The sequence below is a fragment of the Kogia breviceps genome, chromosome 2 (assembly GCF_026419965.1).
Source record: "Kogia breviceps isolate mKogBre1 chromosome 2, mKogBre1 haplotype 1, whole genome shotgun sequence".
Classification (NCBI taxonomy): domain Eukaryota; kingdom Metazoa; phylum Chordata; class Mammalia; order Artiodactyla; family Physeteridae; genus Kogia; species Kogia breviceps.
This window is the reverse complement of record NC_081311.1, coordinates 181,858,896-181,878,970: the sequence shown is the minus strand read 5'-3', so window position 1 is coordinate 181,878,970 and position 20,075 is coordinate 181,858,896. Positions and strand designations below refer to the sequence as shown.

Sequence of the window (20,075 nt, the reverse complement as noted above, 5' to 3'; positions counted from 1 at the left end):
GGATATGCCTGCCATTTCTTATGGATTTCTGACACCCTCTTATCTGTCAGGGTGAAGTTTGGGGGGAAAGTTCTTTTTTCCTACTGACTGATTCATTTTAGTTAGATTTATCAGAGATTTTTTTGTATGCATTGCCTTTCAAAGTGTGTGAATTCTACAACAAATTAACTGGCTACTAAATTAAAGATTTCTGGCTAAGAATTTGGTATGTTCCTTATAAATGCATTTTTAAAAAATGAAGAGATCAAAGAGTGACAGTGAACTCCAGGGAGATAATCTTATAGACTTCTGCAAGGGGGTTTCTTTCTTGGAAAATTCACTGTTCAAAGACGAAATGATAGTCCTGATATAATCAACAAATTCTCTTCATGTACATTATTGCCTGTATATTAGTGTCTTAGGCCTAAATGAAATCATTCCATCCTTTTGTCAGTTAAGAAACAAGAATGAATAGACACAAGTCCATGCACACACACAGCTCAAATCTAGACTCTTTAGTGTATGACATTAGAAACACATGACTGTTTCCTCAAACTAAAATATCACTACTTAATTTATCATTTTATGAAAAAATTCACCTTAAAGTTCATTCAAAAGCAAACTCCTTTGTATTTAAAATGGGTGTTGAATCACCAAAACCTTAAGAATTCCTCAATCTCTTTCAGGGACCTGATTTAAGGCTAGGATTTATGACTCTAGGACTGTATTAAAATGTGCAACTAAATTTAGTGGTAGCCTGGTTAACTTAATCTGTCAACTTGGCTAGGCTATGGTACTTAGTTGTTTGGTCAAACACCAGTTTAGATGTGGATGGATGTGATTAATGTTTATATTAATAGACTTTTGAGTAAAGCAGATTACCCTCCATAATGTGGGTGGGACTTATCCAATCAGTTGCAGACCTTAGGAGAAAAGACTGAGGATTCCCAAAGAAGAGAAAATTCTGCCTCAAGGCTGTAAAGTAGAAACTCTGCCTGAGTTTCTCCACCTGCTGAGTCTTGTGGAATTCAGACTCAAGACGGCTATATCAACCTTTACCTGCATGTCCAGCCTGCTGAAATCCACCCCCACCACCACAGATTTTGTATTTGCCAATCACCATTATTATGTGAGCAATTCCTTAAAATTTTCCTTCTTTCCCCATCTCACTTTCTCTCTCTCTCTCTTTCTCTCCCTCTCTCTCATTGGTTCTATTTCTTGGGAGAACCCTGACTAATACAAAATAGCAATCAGTCTTCCTACTTCCCTAAGGAAACGACCCGGCCCACACACTCCGTCATTCCTTTTCACTTAAAATTTTAGTGCTCTTTTCTGTTGTTGGATGCAAACTTCAATGTGTAGCAGTTGATTTGTAATGGTAAATTATGGGATTTCTGTCATTTCCTAGAACAAATCTCAACTCCTGACATCCCTGGATCCAGCTCATATGCCATCTCTTCCATAAAGCCTTCCCTGAGACCCTCCCCATCACAATCCCAAGGCTGCATTAGGTTTCCCTCTTACAACAGCCTCTGCATGCATTTCTTCTTCACTGTGTTTAGCACACTGCATTGTAATTTTTTAAATATATTTTTCTCTCACTAACCTAAGATCTGTCAGGCTGGGATCCGATTTTATTTATCTTTGTATCCTTGGTGGGTACCATAGTATCTGCATAGGGTAGGTGTGCATATATTTTGTTAGGTGAATGAATGAATGAAAGGACAGCGTAATGTTAAAAGTTCCACATCATCTCTGGAGAATTCTCTTTATACCCTTAGGGTACATTGGAAGGAGTATAGACATTTGAGCCAGACAATTCTGTCCTGTTCCAGTTCCCTCACCTTCTAATCTTGGGTTAGTCTTTCAGCATCTTTCACATTCCTTTCCTAATCTATAAAACAGAAATGATACACTATACCTCCTTTATTGGGTTATCATGAGGATTAAATGATATAAATGTATGATATTTCAGTAAATAAAAGGTGTCATTTTCCCCCTTCTATTACTAAACACTTGTTCCAACACACTCTAGCTTCTTTGAAGTTGAATCTTCAGAACACACCTGTGGTCTCTGGCTGTCCCGTCAGTTCCCTCATCTCCTTTTTCTTGCTAAGAAGAGGGCATGGGCATACCGAGCCTGACTTAGCTCTGGTGCAGGATAAGCTCTCACTCCAGTTAAAGACCCCTCCCTGGGGTCTCTTGCTCAGTCTAACCAACTCAGTGCAGGCAGTGTCTAATTTTAGAGACAGATGAATTATTTTATATTTGCTCTCTGAGATCCTCTAAATTAGTGATTCTCAACTAAGGGTGATTTTAGGGGACTAAAGGGGACATTTGGCAATGTCTGGAAATTTTTTTTTCCCCCACCACATGGCTTGTGGGATCTTAGTTCCCTGACCAGTGATTGAACCTGGGGCCACAGCAGTGAAAATACCGAGTCCTAACCATTTGGCCACCAGGGAATTCCCAAAGATAGTTTTGATTACCACAACCGGGGTGGCTGGAATGTTATTGGCATATTGTTGATAGAGGCCAGAGATGCTGCTAAATATTCTACAATGCAGAGGATGTTACTAAACAACAGAATTATCTGGTCCAAAATGTCAATAGTGCTAGAGTTGAGAAACCCTGTTCTAAATAATAGAGAATGGACACTTCCCTCTTCAACACATAAAGGAACACACAACAAGTCACAACTGTATGTCAAAGAAGGTTCTCCTGAATTCTGATGCTAATACATTTCTCTATCTATCTCACTTCATTTCCAGACTGCACCACTATTTACTCTCACTCTACAATAACATTATTCTCTGAAAGTGTATATTAATATAAATACAATTCTCAGGCGGAGGGCTGGGCAGCAACAGAAATTTATTAGCATTGGTTGGCTATAAAAATAAAGTGAGTTGCACCAACACTCTTACCACATCTTCTAGTTTTATTGGCAGATGAAGACACAGCAGCATAACCTGTGGTTAAGAGCATCATCTCCCCACTCAAGCTGCTCTGGTGTCATTCTCTGCTCAGCCACATATTTAGCTGTGTGATGTTGCATAAGTTACCTAACTTCTCTGTGCTTTGGTTTCCTCACTGTACAATGAGACCAGCACCTGCTTCACAGAGTTGTTGTAAAGATAAATAATATAAAACAAGAAAGCAGCTGTCTTTACCCTAGCTCTGCAATTTTCCAGTTATGTGACCCTGGGCAAGTAACTGAATATTTTTAAGCTTGAAGTGCCTTACTGTAAGATGGAAATCCTAACAGTACCTATTTCATAGGGATGTTGTATGCATTAAATGAGATAATATACGGAAAATGCTTTTGTACCTGGTAAAACTTTGAAAAACTATGATAGTTTCTACCCCTTGAACAGCTGCTATACAGGATCAGAAAGAAAGATAAAGTATGGTGATCGCTCACTGGGTGAAAGGTATGGATTGATGAAAGGGCACTCAGTGATTGTCCATGGATGTCACTGTCTGGACTTGCTCTCATTCCTTCTGGGTCCAACACAGTGAGGAAGAGTCATCAGTAGCAAATGGGATGTAGTCAGGTGAAGAGAAACTTCAGTACAGTGCTTTCTTAAAGGGCTGTGGAGAAATGTAGGCTGTGGAGAAAAGAATTCCTTCTCATGTTCCCATCACCAGCAGCACAGTCACATTCTCTTATTCTGATGATTCTGCAAGTCCAGCTTGAGAGATAACTTGAGTAACAGAGTAAACATGGTGGTAGTTTGGAAAAACAACAACAACAACTTTTTCAATTGTCAATAATCACTTCTAAGTTAAACTCCTGGAGCCTTGGGTCCTGCCACTGAGTGGGGCTGATTGATGTTCTCTTGGGTTTCTGGATAAGATCTGAGCTACAGCATAGCTCAGTAACCTGAACGGTGCCTAATCAGTTGGGGTGGAGAGCAGGGAGCCATCAATCTGTCTTAGGTTTAGGCTAGCCCAAGGGCAATTATGGGCAAATTAAAGAATAATTCTGTAGATAAATGACATCAGGAGAATAGTCCACTTACCTGGTAACTAGTGGCTAATAATACCTACTCTGTAACAAGGAGGAAGAAAAATGGCATGAGCTCCAGCACTTTATGTTTATTAAAGAATTGTTATTAGTGCTAATAATAATTCACAGAGAGTCATGCCTTATGTTATGTTTGGGATGTGTAAAAACTGTGGGGTGGTGAAAATTTATCAGAAAGCATCTAAATTACTTGAAAGAAAAGGAGATATTATAAATAGGTCCTATTTTAGAGACAAATTATACCCTCCATACCCCGCACAAAAATCCAGTTTTCTTTATTGGACGTCTCAAATAGAATAAGCAAACAAAAAGAGATGATAAAGATGACCAGACAGATTTGGAAAAGATATAAATAGAATATAAAAAAAAACCCCACCTCATTTCTAAACTATCAATAAAAAATTCAGTCTACGTTGGTAGAAGAACTAACATTTTTCTGTTTTAATTCTCTTTATAGAAAATGATTTACAAATTGCTATCACAGGAAGATGCAATCAATAAGCCTTCAGCCAAAATTTTCAGGGTAAAAGTATTATGAAAGTAGTGTTAATCTGTTAATGAATATAAATATTGCTTTAATTCCTCATTTTTTATGATATTTGTGGTCTCAATCAGCTTTTAGTAAGTTGTGCTTTATTTTGACTTCTCTTAGTCTCAGTAAATAACCACACTGCACCAAAAAAATTTTTAAAAAATAAATAAAATTGCCAAAATTAAATGCTCATTGTATGGGAAAACAACATATGAGGCACAAACTGAGAGATTGTTACTGAACTGGAATATATGTATGAACAATTTACCCACAGTGAAAAACAAAGGGACAAGGAGAATAAGTATGTTAAGAGATGTAAAGACAGAATGAGAATGTTGTGAGAGGGTGAAGAGAAAAATAAAAATATAAAAAAGTGAACAAATAAGTAGTAAAAAGAAGATGGTAGAAACAAATGCAAACATACTAATAATCTCAATAATCTGACTGGACGAAACCCAACTGTTAAAAAACAAAGAGTTTAATTATTGGAGTTTAAAAAATATTTAAGAATACTTTTTTTTTTGCGGTACGCGGGCCTCTCACTGTTGTGGCCTCTCCCGTTGCGGAGCGCAGGCTCTGGACGCGCAGGCCTAGCAGCCATGGCTCACGGGCTTAGTTGCTCCGCGGCATGTGGGATCTTCCCAGACCAGGGCACGAACCCGTGTCTCCTGCATCGGCACGCGGATTCTCAACCACTGCGCCACCAGGGAAGCCCAAGAATACTTTTTGAAGAAACTCATCTGAAACATAAGGAGATGAAATGCCTGAAAGTGAAAGAATGGAAAAAGACATGGCAGAAAAAAATACTAAAATTTTTTGATAGCCATCTGAAAACAAAAGGTATTGTTACCTTTTGAGATATAATCATTTAAAAATGTTATGTTGTTGAATTTATCAATCTTTGTGTATGTGTCTTTTTTAAAACAACTTTACTGAGATATCCTTAACATGTAAAAATTGTGTATATTTTAGAAATATATGTGCATATATATAAGATCACCATAATCAAGCTAGACAACCTATTCGTTACCTCTACATAGTTACCATTTTGTGTGTATGTATGTGAGTTTGTGTATGTGTGTTGAGAAGATTTAATATCTATCCTCAGCAAATTTCAAGTATATACTACAATCTTGTTAACTACTGTCACCGTGCTGTACATCAGATCTCCAAAAGATACCTTTAAAGAAAATAATTAAGACTAGCCACAGATTTAGCCACAGAAGATGATTTGCCACATATATAAGCTCTTTAGAATGGATGGATATTTTCAGCTTGAGGAACATAGTCACAATTGGGACAATAGAAAAAAATCTCATTTAAATAACCTCTTCCATAATATTCATAAACATATCTATGTGTTTTCAAAATTTATATAAATGATATATCATATTTATCATTCTGCAAATAAAAAGGCATTTTAAATAAAAGAGTTACTACATAATAATAAAAGGTTTAATTCATAAGAATTGTTAAATAACAATTATAAACTTGTAAACATCTAGTTAGCTATACTTAAAATAAATAAAATAAGATACATCTACAGGGAGAAAAGTACAAATCTACTGTCTTCACAAGTGATTTCAACACACATTTCTCAATTATTAATAGGTCAAGAAGTAAAATAATATTATTAATAGTGATGGTTATCTTATTAAAAATATAGAATATTAAATCAACAAGCTTGATTTTAAAAGATAGAAGACATTTCCAAAAAGTAGCAGTATACATTCATTTGATGCACATTTGAAACATTTATAAAAACTGACAATATTCTAGGCAATATAAGAAGTCTCAAGAGATGTCTTATACATAGATATCTACAGGGCATGTTCTCTGATCAGAGTGAAGTTAAGATAGGAGTCATTAACAAAAGATAAATTCAAATACATCCATATTTGTTAATTTTATAAGTTCTAAATATCTTATGGGTCAAAAAAGAAGTAACAATAATATTTTAAAAATCCTTACAGCTAAATGAGAATGAAAATACATTTACAATCTTTAACATCTAGTGAAAAAGGTACTAAGAAGGAAAGTTACAGCCTAGCATAATTATATCACAAAAGATGAAAAATTACTTTTTAGTAACTTTAGTAGTTGAAAATTAATGAGCTAAGAATCAATTTAAGCATTAAAAAAGAAAACAGAATAAATCATAGGAAGTAGAAGAAAGGAAATAATAAAGATGAGAATAGAAATTAATGAAATGGAAAACAAATGAAATAAATAAAAGAAACAGACCAACAAAGCACAACTTCTTTTATTAATGGTTTCAGAGAAACAGCTGTGCCAAGATTGACTGAGAAAGAGAGGACACAAGTAAAAATATTGGAAATAAAAAAGGAACATAAGTATAGACAAAGCAGAGGTATATAAAATGAGAAAATAGCATGAAACATTTTGTGGCAATACATTTGTAAACTTACATGAAGCAAATAAATTTTTCCAAAATATCAGAATTGACTCAATAAGAAATAGAAAGCCTCAAGGGTTCTATAAAAATTAATAAAATTCAGTCTGTAGAAAACAATAATCCTGTGAAGAAAACAACATACCCAAATTATTTTACAGGCTAGTTTTGCAAGTCATAATTTAAAATCATTAACAATGAGTATAGTATGTGTCTCAAATAATCATGTTCAATGCCAGTCATAAACATTCAGTATAGGCATGCTGATGTGTACTTACTGAATGTCAGTCCTAGTTTTAAAAAATATTAAGGAAAATGATTGTGCCAATATTATGAAAACTCTTTTAGAGATAAAATAAGAGAAAATTCTCCTCAATTCAGTATGAGGTCAGTATACTCTCGATTTCAAAATCAGACAAGGAGACAAGGAAAGAGGAAAATTCAAGTTAATTTCACAAATATGGTTGCAGAATTGTTTAAACAAAACATTAACAAAATAAATTGAATGGTATATAAAACTATGATACATCATAATAAAATTAAGTTTATTCCACAAAACAACAGTGGTTGCACACTTGATATCTATAAATGTAACTAACTACATGAACTGAGCATAGGAAACATATATATATAATTATCTCAATAGATGCCAAAAAAGCATTTGATGAAATCCAACACATATTCCATAGAGTTTAATATGTTTATACATGTATATGTCTTATATATACTTATGTATAAATGGGTTTATATAATTATGTTATATAAATATCCTTACAAGTACAAGTATATTCTTAAACATATTGACATATATAATTTATGTGTATGTGATATATACCTATATAAATGCATAGATTTAGATATAGTCTATATATACATATAACAATGTGTATATATATATGATATATATATGTATAATATATATGTATTTGGGTATAGATACCTGTCATTATATTGGTATATAAATATGCATATAGATGTATGGTAGGGTAAGTTCAATTATTGTATGCTTTTATTTTGGAGTGCCTTGGTTAATCATAGCTCTTTGTTCTTGCATATAAATTTTAGAATAATCGTGCAAAGTTTCTAAAGAGTCATTTAGGACTTTTTTGAAATGTGAATTACACTGAACATATAAATCACCAAAGATGATAATAATGACATCTTTATGATATTTTCTCTTCATTCATTTATATCATTTTTCAGTTAAAAAACTGAAAATATAAAAGAAAATCTTTGTTTTCCCTAATCTTTGAGCTAGGAAAAGATTTCTTAAATGTGACACAGAAAGCCTAAGCACAAATAAATGATTGATATATTTGACTACAACAAAAATAAACATTTCTTTTTATTAAAGGATATTACAAAGAAAGTGAAAAACAAGTCATGTATTATGAGAAGATATTTTATTGACACAGGAATTAACAAATATTTAGCCCTGGAATATATGAAGAACTGCTACAAATCAGTAAGCAAAATATAAACAATAGAAAAAGAGGCCAATTATTTGAACCAGACTTTCACAGAAGAAATTGTAAATGGCAAACAAGCATATAAAATTCTTAGCTTTATTGATACCCAAGACAATACAAACTAAAGTTATACCCTTTAAAGCTTCTCAGTTGGCAATATCAAGAAGTCTTGAAACGCCAAGTGTTGGTGGGGTTAAAGTAGATTAAAGGGCGCTCATAAGTTGAGTCTACATTAATACAACTACTATGGAAAACAATTTGTTGTTCTTTGTAAAGTTGAATATTTGCAATCTGTAAGATCCAGTAATTTTAATTTTAGGTGTATATTCCAGCAATATTCTTACATAAGGATAGTGGAAGACATGTAAGAATGTTCACAACAGCATTATTCATGATTGTAAGAACTGGAGAGAACTTAATGTATATTTATTTAAAAATGAATATTTATTTGTGCCTTCTTTGCACAGCACAACAGAATAGTTCGAGTGGAAATGATTGATCTACAGCTACGTGAAGCAACAACAATCAGTCTCAAAAACATAATGTTCAGTGGAAAAAGCCAGCTGTAGAAAACTTTGTGGTATATCTTGCCTTTTTTATAATGTTCAGAATTTAGCAAAAGTGCACAAGTTTTTTTTTGATAAAATTATCAAAAAGTCAAGAAAATTATAACAACTGAATGTAAGAGAGTGATTACTTCTGGTATGGGATAGGAAGAAGTACACAGGTAGATAAAATAGAGTTGGTAATGGTCTAGCTCTTAAATTGGAATGTAGGTACATGAATTCATTTTATTATTGTACATTAACACTTAAAGATATTCTTTTGCATGCATCAGACATGGAGATATATCTGCATATCTACATATACATGTTGTAAGCTATGTTCTTGACAATTGGAATTGCATGGAGTTCTAACTCATGCTAAGTGAGAACATTGCTCTTCTTTTATTAAATTAGTAACAGATTAGATTTTATTATAATATAGCGAGACAGAAGAATTTTCCAAATATTTAGAATGAGAGTGGGCTCCAGTAATCTGAAACAAATTACTGAAATGAGATCTCCTTGCGGTTTCAAGGTGGAGGATGGAAGACCTACCATAAGGTGACCCCAGGGATCTGCACCTTGTGGATAATCTCAAGTGTAAGCAGGGCCCATGACTTGCTTCCAACCAACAGAATATAGCAAAGGTGATGGGATAGCACTCCCATGATTAGGTTACATTACATGGTAAAGGTACTAGAATGTCATCCCTGTGATTATGTTTCATTATATAAGAATCTGTCTTAGAACACTATACAAACTATACAGAGAGATTCTCCTTCTCCTTAAGGAAGCAAATAACCATGTTGTAAACTGCTTACGGAGAGTGCCACGTGATAGGGAACTGTGAACTCTAGGATCTAAGGACCAAAAGACAGTAAAGAGCTGGGGCCCTCACTATTACAAAGGAAATGAATCCTTCCAACAACCTAATTGAGCTTGAAGTGGATTCTTCCCTAGTCTAGTTGTCAGATGAGAAAGCAGCCCAGCCAGTACCTTGCCTACAGCCTGGTAGTGGCCTGAGCAGAGGACCCAGAGAAGCTGTGCTGGAACTCCTGACCCACAAAAACTGTGAGATAATAAATGTGTGTTGTTTTAAGCTGTTAGATCCATGGGAATTTATTACACAGCAATAGAAAATGAACACATTTATCCCCCTGATAAACTATAGAGAACAGGTAGCCTATGGGTTCACCTTTGTACTTGCAGAATATCAAGTAAGATGTTTGTACATAGAGGTGTTAAACAACTACTTAAACTAAAGTGCCAAGTTCCCAGAGGAAATATTTCTTTCATTCATTCATTCATTCACATCATTGCAGAAATATACTTCCTTGGTGCAGCTCTGACCCTCCATCAGTGTGCACTGATGCTCCTAGCACCTCGGAGACTTCACCTTGATGCCCCATCCGCCTTTAGTTTGCCTGTCTCAGAAATCATGGTGATGTCTCACATTCCATATCTGTAGCTTTATGCTGGCCACGCTTGTTCCCATCACTGAGAACGATGAACAGAGAACTTCATTCTTCTAATTTCATCAGCTTCTCACCTGTTGCAGGCTTTCTCCCAGTGTCTTGGCCAATGGGGTAATTGGTGTCTTTCTAGAAATGCTACTATGCCTGAGTGTCTGGGGATTAATGCTGGCTTTGCTTTTCACGGGGAGACTGAAAAGCCCAGTGCAACTGTATAGTTTGACACTGCCAATTCCCCCCCAAAAGCTGTTAATGCACCCTGGAGCTGAAAGTCATAGGCCACAACTGCTCCACACTGAGTGGATAAACAAACCATAAATAACTCCGTGGGCACATCGTAAATGTGGGGCCAGCCTGACTTTTCTAGCCTGTCTGTCTCTAAAGGCTACAGGAGTGATGCGAGCTAAGGAACCTCCTTCCCAGGGGCTTTAAACAACATGAAGAGATCAAAACTGAAACCAGAAGTTTCTCTTGTGGATGGCGTGCAGCATCTGGACTTCACTCTTGCTAAAGTCAGAATAAGAGGAAGGGGCTGGTATAATTGAAGGAGGGGGAAAGTATAGACCCGGGAAAGAAGTGAAAGAACCGAGACTCAATTCTAAGAGAGATGAAAGGTCTCCCTTTGGAAAGCACTTAAAAGTAAATCTTTTTGCCAGTGCATATATATGAACACATATGTGTGTGCCTGTGTGTAGACACACACACACACACACACACACACACACACACACACACACAGACTTCTGGATCACTAGAAGACACTTCCATCTTTACCTGTAAAAGCACATTGTAACCAGGGCTGCAGTTAGGCCACACACAGGTTGAAATTGGCTTGCATATGTCTTCTCTTTAGTCTACATAGGTTTAAAATATTTTTATATGAAATGCCTTTAGAAGAGTGTATGTATTTTGCAATTTGCTCTAGTCTCCACCACTCCCTAATGCCACACCCGATACTCCTCACAGTGTCTGTAACCTGTCTGGCCTCTAGAACTGGGTTTCTTAACCTCAGTACTAATCATTTTTTGCAGTAGGGCCGTCCTGTGAATTGTAGGATGTTTAACAGCATCCCTAACTTCTAGGAATGCCCATTAGATGCTAGTAGCACCCCCCTGCACCAACCAGTTGTGAAAACTGAAAATATCCAGTTGTGTCTTGTGAAACAAAATTGACCCCAGTTGAGAATTCCTGCCCTAGAAATATGTGAATTTAGTATCCATGCTAGAGGTTTTCTGAGAATGAGAGAGGTAAAGTGGTTTACTCAAAGTCTCAAAGCTAGTTAGTGTCAGTACCAGGAGTAGTTCTATGATTTTATATTCCTAGCACAGTGCTCTTTCTTCCATTGTGTGTATAGTAAATCTCTAGGTTACCTATTTTCCCATTATATAAGAATTCTCTGAGTCTTATAAGCAGCATTTATCAAAGGTAGGTTACTTGCCATTTTCATATATATTTTGGGTTAATATGGTCAGTTGTGTAATTTTGAGGTGATTACCCCATCTCTGAGCTCAGTTTCCTCACCTATCAAAAGGAGCCATGGTAGTGTACCTGATATCAAGCCAGTCTGTACTAGATGGCCAGAGTGGTGGTTGAGGCTGGCATTGTCTGACAGGTTGGTAGTTATGATGTACTCATTAAATACTTTGAATATCACCTGACTGTTTTATTGGGTTGTTGTGAGGATTAAATAAGATGGTCCAAACAGTGATGGACATGTTCTAAACTTGTGACACTGTTAGCTATTACTTTTATGCCCAAAGTCACAGTCAGATAAAAGAAGGAAGCCCATACCTGCCACTTTGACCTTATGTCTTACTCTGCTCCCCTCTTTGGCATATGCCCCAGCCACAGTGGGACAGTCTTTTGTTTTTCTACCTTGGGTTCATTTCTACCTCAGGGCCTTTGCACTTCCTGTATTTTCTGCTTAAAATGCTCTTACTCCAGACCTTTATTTTGCTCCTTCTCATTATGTATATTTCTGCTCAAATGTCACATCTTTAAGGATTCTTTCCTAACCTTCCTTTATAAAAGAGTACCTGTCTCTCCAATTCCAACCCAGATAGCTTTGTGCTATCTGGACTAGTATTATTGATTTATGATGATGATGTTGATGATGTGTCTTCCTTCCTTTTCACAAATAAGGAACTTTGTCTTGTGTGCACTCTAGCTCCAGCATCCTACCATGTCATGGTAGTAGAAGCAGAGAGCCCACGTTACACCCAGATGCTCAATGAATACTTGTGGAAAGAATAAATAGAGGAGAAACCCTGGTTCTGATTCCAAATCTAGTGCTCTTTCCACTCCATTAGCTACAATACTATGCAGGAAAAGTTGAACAAGATTCATTCATTCTTTGTTCATTCATTCCTTGATTTATTCATTCATTCATCTGTTCATTCCTTTAGCAAACACTTCAGATACCTTATTGGGAATCTACCTAATCCATGCAGAAAAACTCAATAAATGAATTTACATTTCTATTATTCTTCATTGTCAGATACAAGTAAGAAAAATAGAGCTCCTCACCTACAAAGAGTACAAAAATAAGAGTACAAAAATGTTTTTCTTTTTTTTTTTTTTTTTTTTTTTTTGCATTAGCATTGCCCCAAATTCTTGAGAGCCTACTGATGTTGAAAAGTTCACACAGAGCCTCTGCTACATGCCAGGTGGTACACTCGGCACCATATATTAAAAGATGGATGAAAGCTGGTCCCTAGGCTTTAGCTGGTTTTGTATCTTCCTGTCTTCTCTGTTCTCTCCTTGTTGCCTTACTCCATTGCTCATTGACTTCAGCCTGGAATATTGCAGAGCTTACTACTGGAAAGCACACAGACTTGCCTCTTGTTGACTGGGACAGTTCAGGTGCTGGAAGGCCTCAGGGATGTAACCTGCTTTACTCTTTTAATTTGGATTTCTTAGTATTCCTACTTTTTCAGGACCATCTGTAAACTAGCACAACCTGCTCCACTCTTTTTTGCTTCTCTTTAAAAAAATGAAACAAACCAAAAAACTCCAAAACCATATACACTCTGATTATTGGAAGTATTTAAAATCTAAGCATTATATGTAAATAGAGAGGAATAATGTAAGTAATAAACACAGGAAATCTTATGGATGTCTTGTGCATCCTGACTCACTTCATTAGTTGGTACCTTTAAGGTCCTTTGTCTTTGAATCAGTCTGGTTGTCTCTCTCTACTGGGTGCTAAACAGAGGAGTTTTAATTTTAGGTTAGCAGGTGGCTATTTTCTTAGGATTCTCAATGCTTCCCAGAGCTCATATTCCAATCAACTCTCCGTATACGTGCTCCTGGGGCTGTGCTCTGACTTTGCTTAAAGATGAAGGGGCTAGTTCCCTTTCACTCCCAGACATTCTTCCTCTATAGTTTGAGCTGTTAGATGACTTTACAGATATTTCCATCACCTTCAGTTCTCACCCCTGAATATATACTTCATCTTTCCAGCTTATTGCCATTGGCCCCACTGCCTGCTCAGGTGATTCAGATTCTGGAGCATAATTTTGATCAAGGTCCAAAAGAATATGTGTGGAAAAAGAGAGCTCAGTGGAGAATCTAGGATTTGCAGAAGGAAATGTTATCCATCTAGGGCTCTAAACACCAGGATGGCTGGATACCAGAGTGAAAATTCAACATCAGAACAAATCTTATTATAGGGACTCAATCAGCCACCTACAAGGTGGATGGCTACTCTTCACCTGACAGGAAATTTTAGAGACAATTCTTATTGCTTCACCCCTGCAGTCCAAACTATGCAGAGTTTATCAAGTACATCACAAAATCATGGCTTTTAAGGTGCTGGGAATATAAGAGTGAATGGGTCCTGTTGGCTCTCAGTGGTCAGTTCAGTCTCATGAAATTACTTTAACACCCATGGACCTTGGTGTTGCTCCAATCTGGTATTTTTAAAGAGAGAATTGTTTGGGCCCCAAAGAAAATATTGAAAGTTACGATTTTCTCCAAGACTGTAAAAGGGACACATGATCAGTAATGACACAGATCTTCTGCTTTTACTCCTGCCTGCTCATACACAGCTTTTAACTCCTCAGGTATTTCTTGGGGTACTCACTGGAATTCACTCTTGTGTTCACCGATCTGTCAACTGCAAGTCACTACTTAACCCCGTCACTTTCTGTCTCCTGCTCTGCTCGCCTGATCATTGTCTTCAATTTCCAAAGCCACTTAGAGGAATCTGAATTCTGCCATCACTAAGACTGACCTCCTTGTTAATGTCAATGTCTATGCCAAGGGGACCATTACCCTAGGTTGTCAGTCAAGAGTAGTGCTATGGCCTTGGCCAAGGTAGGACAATGACGCACTCTCCAGTTGTCTGTCACACATTTCCATAAAACTGTACTTACTGAGACCCTTCTGGTGGTAGCTTCCTTGGACTTGCCTCTAACCTGGCTAGCCATGGTCCATGAGGCCAGGTAGTGTACTAGACACCATATCTTCTTCTCCATCACCATCTGCTACTTACACAAACCTTCTTCTTTCCTTTTCAACAGGAAACAAAAGCCCCCATGCAATTCATTTACAGCTACCCTCACACATGTGTGAATTATTTCATTTAAGGACAAGATCATCTTGGCTATTCCAGGGAAAAGAACACACATCTTTACCTTTATGGGAAGATGGAACAGAACTGAGTAATTAGGCTCATCACCACCTGTCCATGTAGATTTACTTTGTCTAGAACTCTTTCCCCACATGGCTATCCTCTTTTGCTCTTCAGTTTTTGGCCTGAAACCTGGATTTCCTGGAATTTTTGCATTAATTCACAGCCCAAGTGCATGAAGAATTAAATGGAAGTCTTGTGTGACTTGGATCTCACTACAGAAACTGGGCAGGTGGGCATCTATACAACCCTCTCTCCTTGGACTTGGTTCTGGTTCTGTTGTTAGTCTACTCCTCAACAGAATGAGGTCAAATTGACATGCTCCCTAATAGGGATGGTCAGAAAAGGGAGCACTGTGGGGGGTTCTCAGAAGCCCCCCTCCATGAGAAAGTACATGGTAACCCCATATGTACATAATGTTTCCTATTTAAATTCTAGCCTCCCTTTCAGAGCCCAGTTAGATGTCATTTATCCTATGTGACTTCCTTCCCTTATCCGAACACTCATCCAAACATTGTAGATTTGCTTTTCTCCTCCAAATGCTCTCAAGCTCTTCATGATCAAATCCAGGCTGTTGAAGTGTCTTATCTCCATTTATATGTGTCACCTCTAATAAAATGCACATTTTGTGAGATTAAGTACAGACACTTTTAACCATTGACATCATGCCTCATTCTGTGCCTTTCTCCTGGTAGATGCTCCATAATGCTACTGTTCAGTCCATTTCCCAATTTTGTAAGAAAAGGTAATTCTTCAAGATAAGTGTGATAAATTCGTTTTATAGAATCCTTTCACATCATTTGTGTTAGACTTTACCACACTAGAATTCAAAAATAAGGAAAGCAAAAAGGAACCAGCCATTGTTTTTCGAACAAAATGTCATTCTTTTTACTAAAATTCTGAATAAGTTACTAACTTTCCCTGTTTTATCACAAAAAAATATTTTGAGTGAATAGTCCCCATTCCGTTCCATAAAAATCAGGATTTTAATTATAGTCAGGAGCCTAAAATGATCCTGATTTGCCATTTTCTAGGCTGCCTATTGTGATTAGAATTAAGATTTTCAGAAATATGAAGGTTTCGGGGTTCTTTGTGAAGAAGCTGGCAGTGACACTGTGGGGACTTTTGAAATATAACATCATAATATTAATAATTTGAACATATAAAGTGTTCTCAGTAAAATGTATAGCATGGGCTATGTCTGGTTCAAACTGGGACTGAAAATATTGAGCACATTTAAACATTTTTTTGTATTCACTTGTGTATTTATTTACTTATTGCTCACCTTGTTCCAAAAATGATTTAGGGCAAGAGATTTAATTTGGATTTGGTTCATGAAATAAAGATCTATGAATTTATTTAACCCACAGATTCCATGTGAACCAAAAGTAATAACCTCGTGGTGACTGCCCAGGGCAGATGTCACCTGGAGGGAAAAATTCATCCCTGGGTACAGTATCTTAGGAGGGCAGACAGAGATGGAACACAGAGCAGGTGGATAAGACAGTGTAGGGTTTAGAACCTTTATCATATACGGAATCTGGACGGGCTCAGGGATATGATATTAGTCTTGAGAGGTGAAGAATGGGGATGTATTTGAGAAATGCCTTGAACTATCAAGAACTTTCACATGGAGCAGGCTTAACTGATTTCTAAGGCTGAACCAGAATCGATGCACAAAACCTACAATGATGCAGATTCTCATGCAATGAAAGAAACAATTTCTAAACAGAGCACACAGCTGTCTTGTGAGGTAGCATGTTCCCCTGCACCAAAAGCTCAGATGGAGGCTCTGCAGCCACCTTTAGCCATATTGTAGGGAGAGTTTGTCCTCTCTGGTCCTCCAGGGCCAGGGCCAGAGAGGGGTGAGGCCTGGGAACTGAGCCAACCCGAATGGCACCTGTTACTGGGATAGCAGCCCTAAGGGGTCCTGTGTCAAGAAGAGGGATATAGGCAGTAAAGCCAGCAGTGGTGTACAAGGACCAAGAGCAAGGTATGTCCTGAGTGGGTCACCAAAAAGCAAGGACAGAACAGACAGGAAGCAGGATAAATACAATAGAGGTGGATGGAGACAAGAAGAATCTGATTTCATGAACTCAGTCTATCCGTAATGGCATTCTACTAGCATGGAAGTTGACTTGATTCACTGACACAGGTAGGTATTTTAAAAATTAGACATACACACCTAATAGATTCTTGATTTAGTAGGAGGTTAGATTTCTAACTAACTCTTATATTCTAGGAGCTGATAAATCAGTATCCTCTTTTGTTTGACGCCTTTATTTATATCAACCTCACTGTCTTCAACAGAGAAACTACAAATGAGCCTATGGCTTCATCCATACCCCATGGCTTCTTGTATCTGTTCAAAAAATAAGCACTGGGTTAGGGAGCTGAATACCTGAGCTCTTCACTTAACTTTCCTGTCTTCAGATTCTTTATCTGCAAGAAGGAGGACCTGTAAGAAGAGAGAAGCTTTAGTTCCAACTCTAAATTACCAGGGAGGGGCTGTATTGTTAATTGTCACTTGCAAATATTTTTCCTTATCCCAGGCATAATATTCTATGACACATATTGGCTAATATTTTTTTCTTGGCTTGCAAATGCATTCCGTTGGTTCCCAATTGATGATACAATCTGCTGAACCATTTAAAACATGATGAAACTACTTTTCTAACAGAAATGGCTCTAGATGTCATGGAACTCTGGATGATGAACGTCAGACAAAGCCCAAAGGTAGTGGTAGAAAAAGGGGAAGAACACCAAAACTGTCTACCAATGGTAATACGTCTTCAAGGCCCAGTTTTAAAGAGTTTTGTAGAATGAAAACAATGCTTAACTTCAAAAGTCAAATTCTTATTGTGGGTTTCCCCAAAAGCAGAATCTGAGATAAGGCAGCGGTGTGAGTGGGTTATTCAGGAATCTGATCCTAAGCTACAGGCATGAGGGACAGGCCATCCAAAATATATCATTGGGTTGGTAAGCACTAGGGGTGACTAGGTACTTGGCCTGTGGGGCTGTCTGAGAAGCCTTATAAAATGCATTTTAGAACTAGTCCTCTGGGGGGGCAAAAGGACATCTATCCATCAGTTTTTGTTTCCCATTTTCAAGAGTTTCGCCCACAAGTATTAACCCCCCAGATCTTTGGGGCTGTGCATGAGAACTGCTGAGGCATTGCCACGGGCATCCCAAGCTGTAACATCAATGAAGCTTCAGGGCATGAAGCAAGGAGGTGAGGCGCTATCAGGTGATTCATGGCTGAAGCTTGATGAAATCTTCAGGGAACTGGTCACCATAGCCATGGGGGAATAAGAGCTGAAATGGATGGGATCTGTAACAATACACGAGTTGTCCAACATATACGTGTAACCCATGTTTCTCTAGATTTCATCCCTCAGAGTGTAAAACAATAGTGACCTCAAGTTCACTGTTTTTTGCTACCGCCCCCAAACTATAGCTCCCAGTTGATAATTTCATGTGTACCCTTGAACAAGTCTGATGAACTCCCACAGAGGATCCACTGAGTACTCTCACTGCTTCTCCAGGGGACTGCTGGTCCTTTGAGTACTGCCACCTGTGCTGGGCACCACTTCGGCTCCTGCTAAGAATTGTCAGCTCTGCCCTTAAAAACCACGCCGCACTTAAAATCCTTTCTCCCCTGCAATTTCAGAGCTTGGTCATTTGGCCAGACTTCTTACTCCCAACTCATTCATTTTGATGAATTCATTCATTTACAGGAGACTTCTCAGTGCCTCATGGAAATAGACTTTGGAAGTGGGGTCTCCAGGTAGCCCACTGGTAAGCACAGCTAAAATTGGTACTAAACCTACATCAGTACTAGCCTGAACATCTACTGTAAACATTAAAAAAATGTCACTTTATGAGATCCATTTAGAGGAAGGGTCTAAAATAGTTGGAACTGGGAGTGGAGGATAACAACAGAATGAGAGAGAGAATCTTTATGCTCAGCTAGAAAGCAAAAGAAGTGAGCATTTTAAGTCTCCTATACTTTCCCTGTACTAATAACCATGACTACTTCACATCCCTGGACCCATGAAAAGTGATTATCTGTTTTGGAAAAAAAGGTATTCTTGTACTGGACTAGATTCTGAAAGTCATCACCTCCATGCTTCTAAGTCATTGTACTTGAGTTTCTAACATTTTCAGGAAAAGGTATTTTGGTGAATTTCATTGTTTACCTAATGCTATTAAATTGCTCACTATCTAGAATTCCTTGCAGATGATTACTCTGACGCTCACATCGTATGCTAAGTCATTTCTTATTTAAAACCCAGTGGCGAGGGAGGAGCTTCAACATGGCAGAAGAGTAAGACGTGGAGATCACCTTCCTCTCCCAAAATACATCAGAAATACATCTACATGTAGAACAACTCCTACAGAACACCTACTGAACTCTGGCAGAAGACCTCAGACCTCCCGAAAGGCAAGAAACGCCCCATGTACCTGGGTAGGACAAAAGAAAAAAGAAAAAAACAGAGACAAAGAATAGGGACGGGACCTGCACCACTGGTAGGGAGCTGTGAAGGAGGAAAGGTTTCCACACACTAGGAAGGTCCTTTGCGGGCGGAGACTGCGGGTGGCAGAGGGGGGAAGCTTCAGAGCCGCGGAGGAGAGCGCAGCCACAGGGGTGCGGAGGGCAAAGCGGAGAGATTCCCGCACAGAGGATGGGTGCCGACTGGCATTCACCAGCCCGAGAGGCTTGTCTGCTCACCCGCTGGGACGAGTGGGGGGCTGGGAGCTGAGGCTCGGGCTTCGGAGGTCGGATCCCAGGTAGAGGACTGGGGTTGGTGGCGTGAACACTGCCTGAAGGGGGCTAGTGCGCCACGGCTAGCCGGGAGGAAGTCTGGGAAAGTGTCTGGAGCTGCCGACTTTTTCTTCCCTCTTTGTTTCCTGGTGCACGAGGAGAGGGGATTAAGAGCGCTGCTTAAAGGAGCTCCAGAGATGGGCGCGAGCCTCAGCCCCAGAGATGGGCATGAGACTC

General features: G+C 38.1%; 1 long non-coding RNA gene across 1 annotated transcript in view; it reads left to right on the top strand.

Moving 5' to 3' along the window:
- Nucleotides 1-19,411, top strand: part of LOC136793619 (uncharacterized) — an 80,809-nt gene extending 61,398 nt beyond the window's left edge. Inside the window, exon 3 of the long non-coding RNA XR_010839202.1 lies at nt 19,369-19,411. This is a non-coding gene — a long non-coding RNA (uncharacterized lncRNA). The remainder of the gene's footprint in view (nt 1-19,368) is intronic.
- The last annotated feature ends 664 nt before the right edge of the window (nt 19,412-20,075 follow it).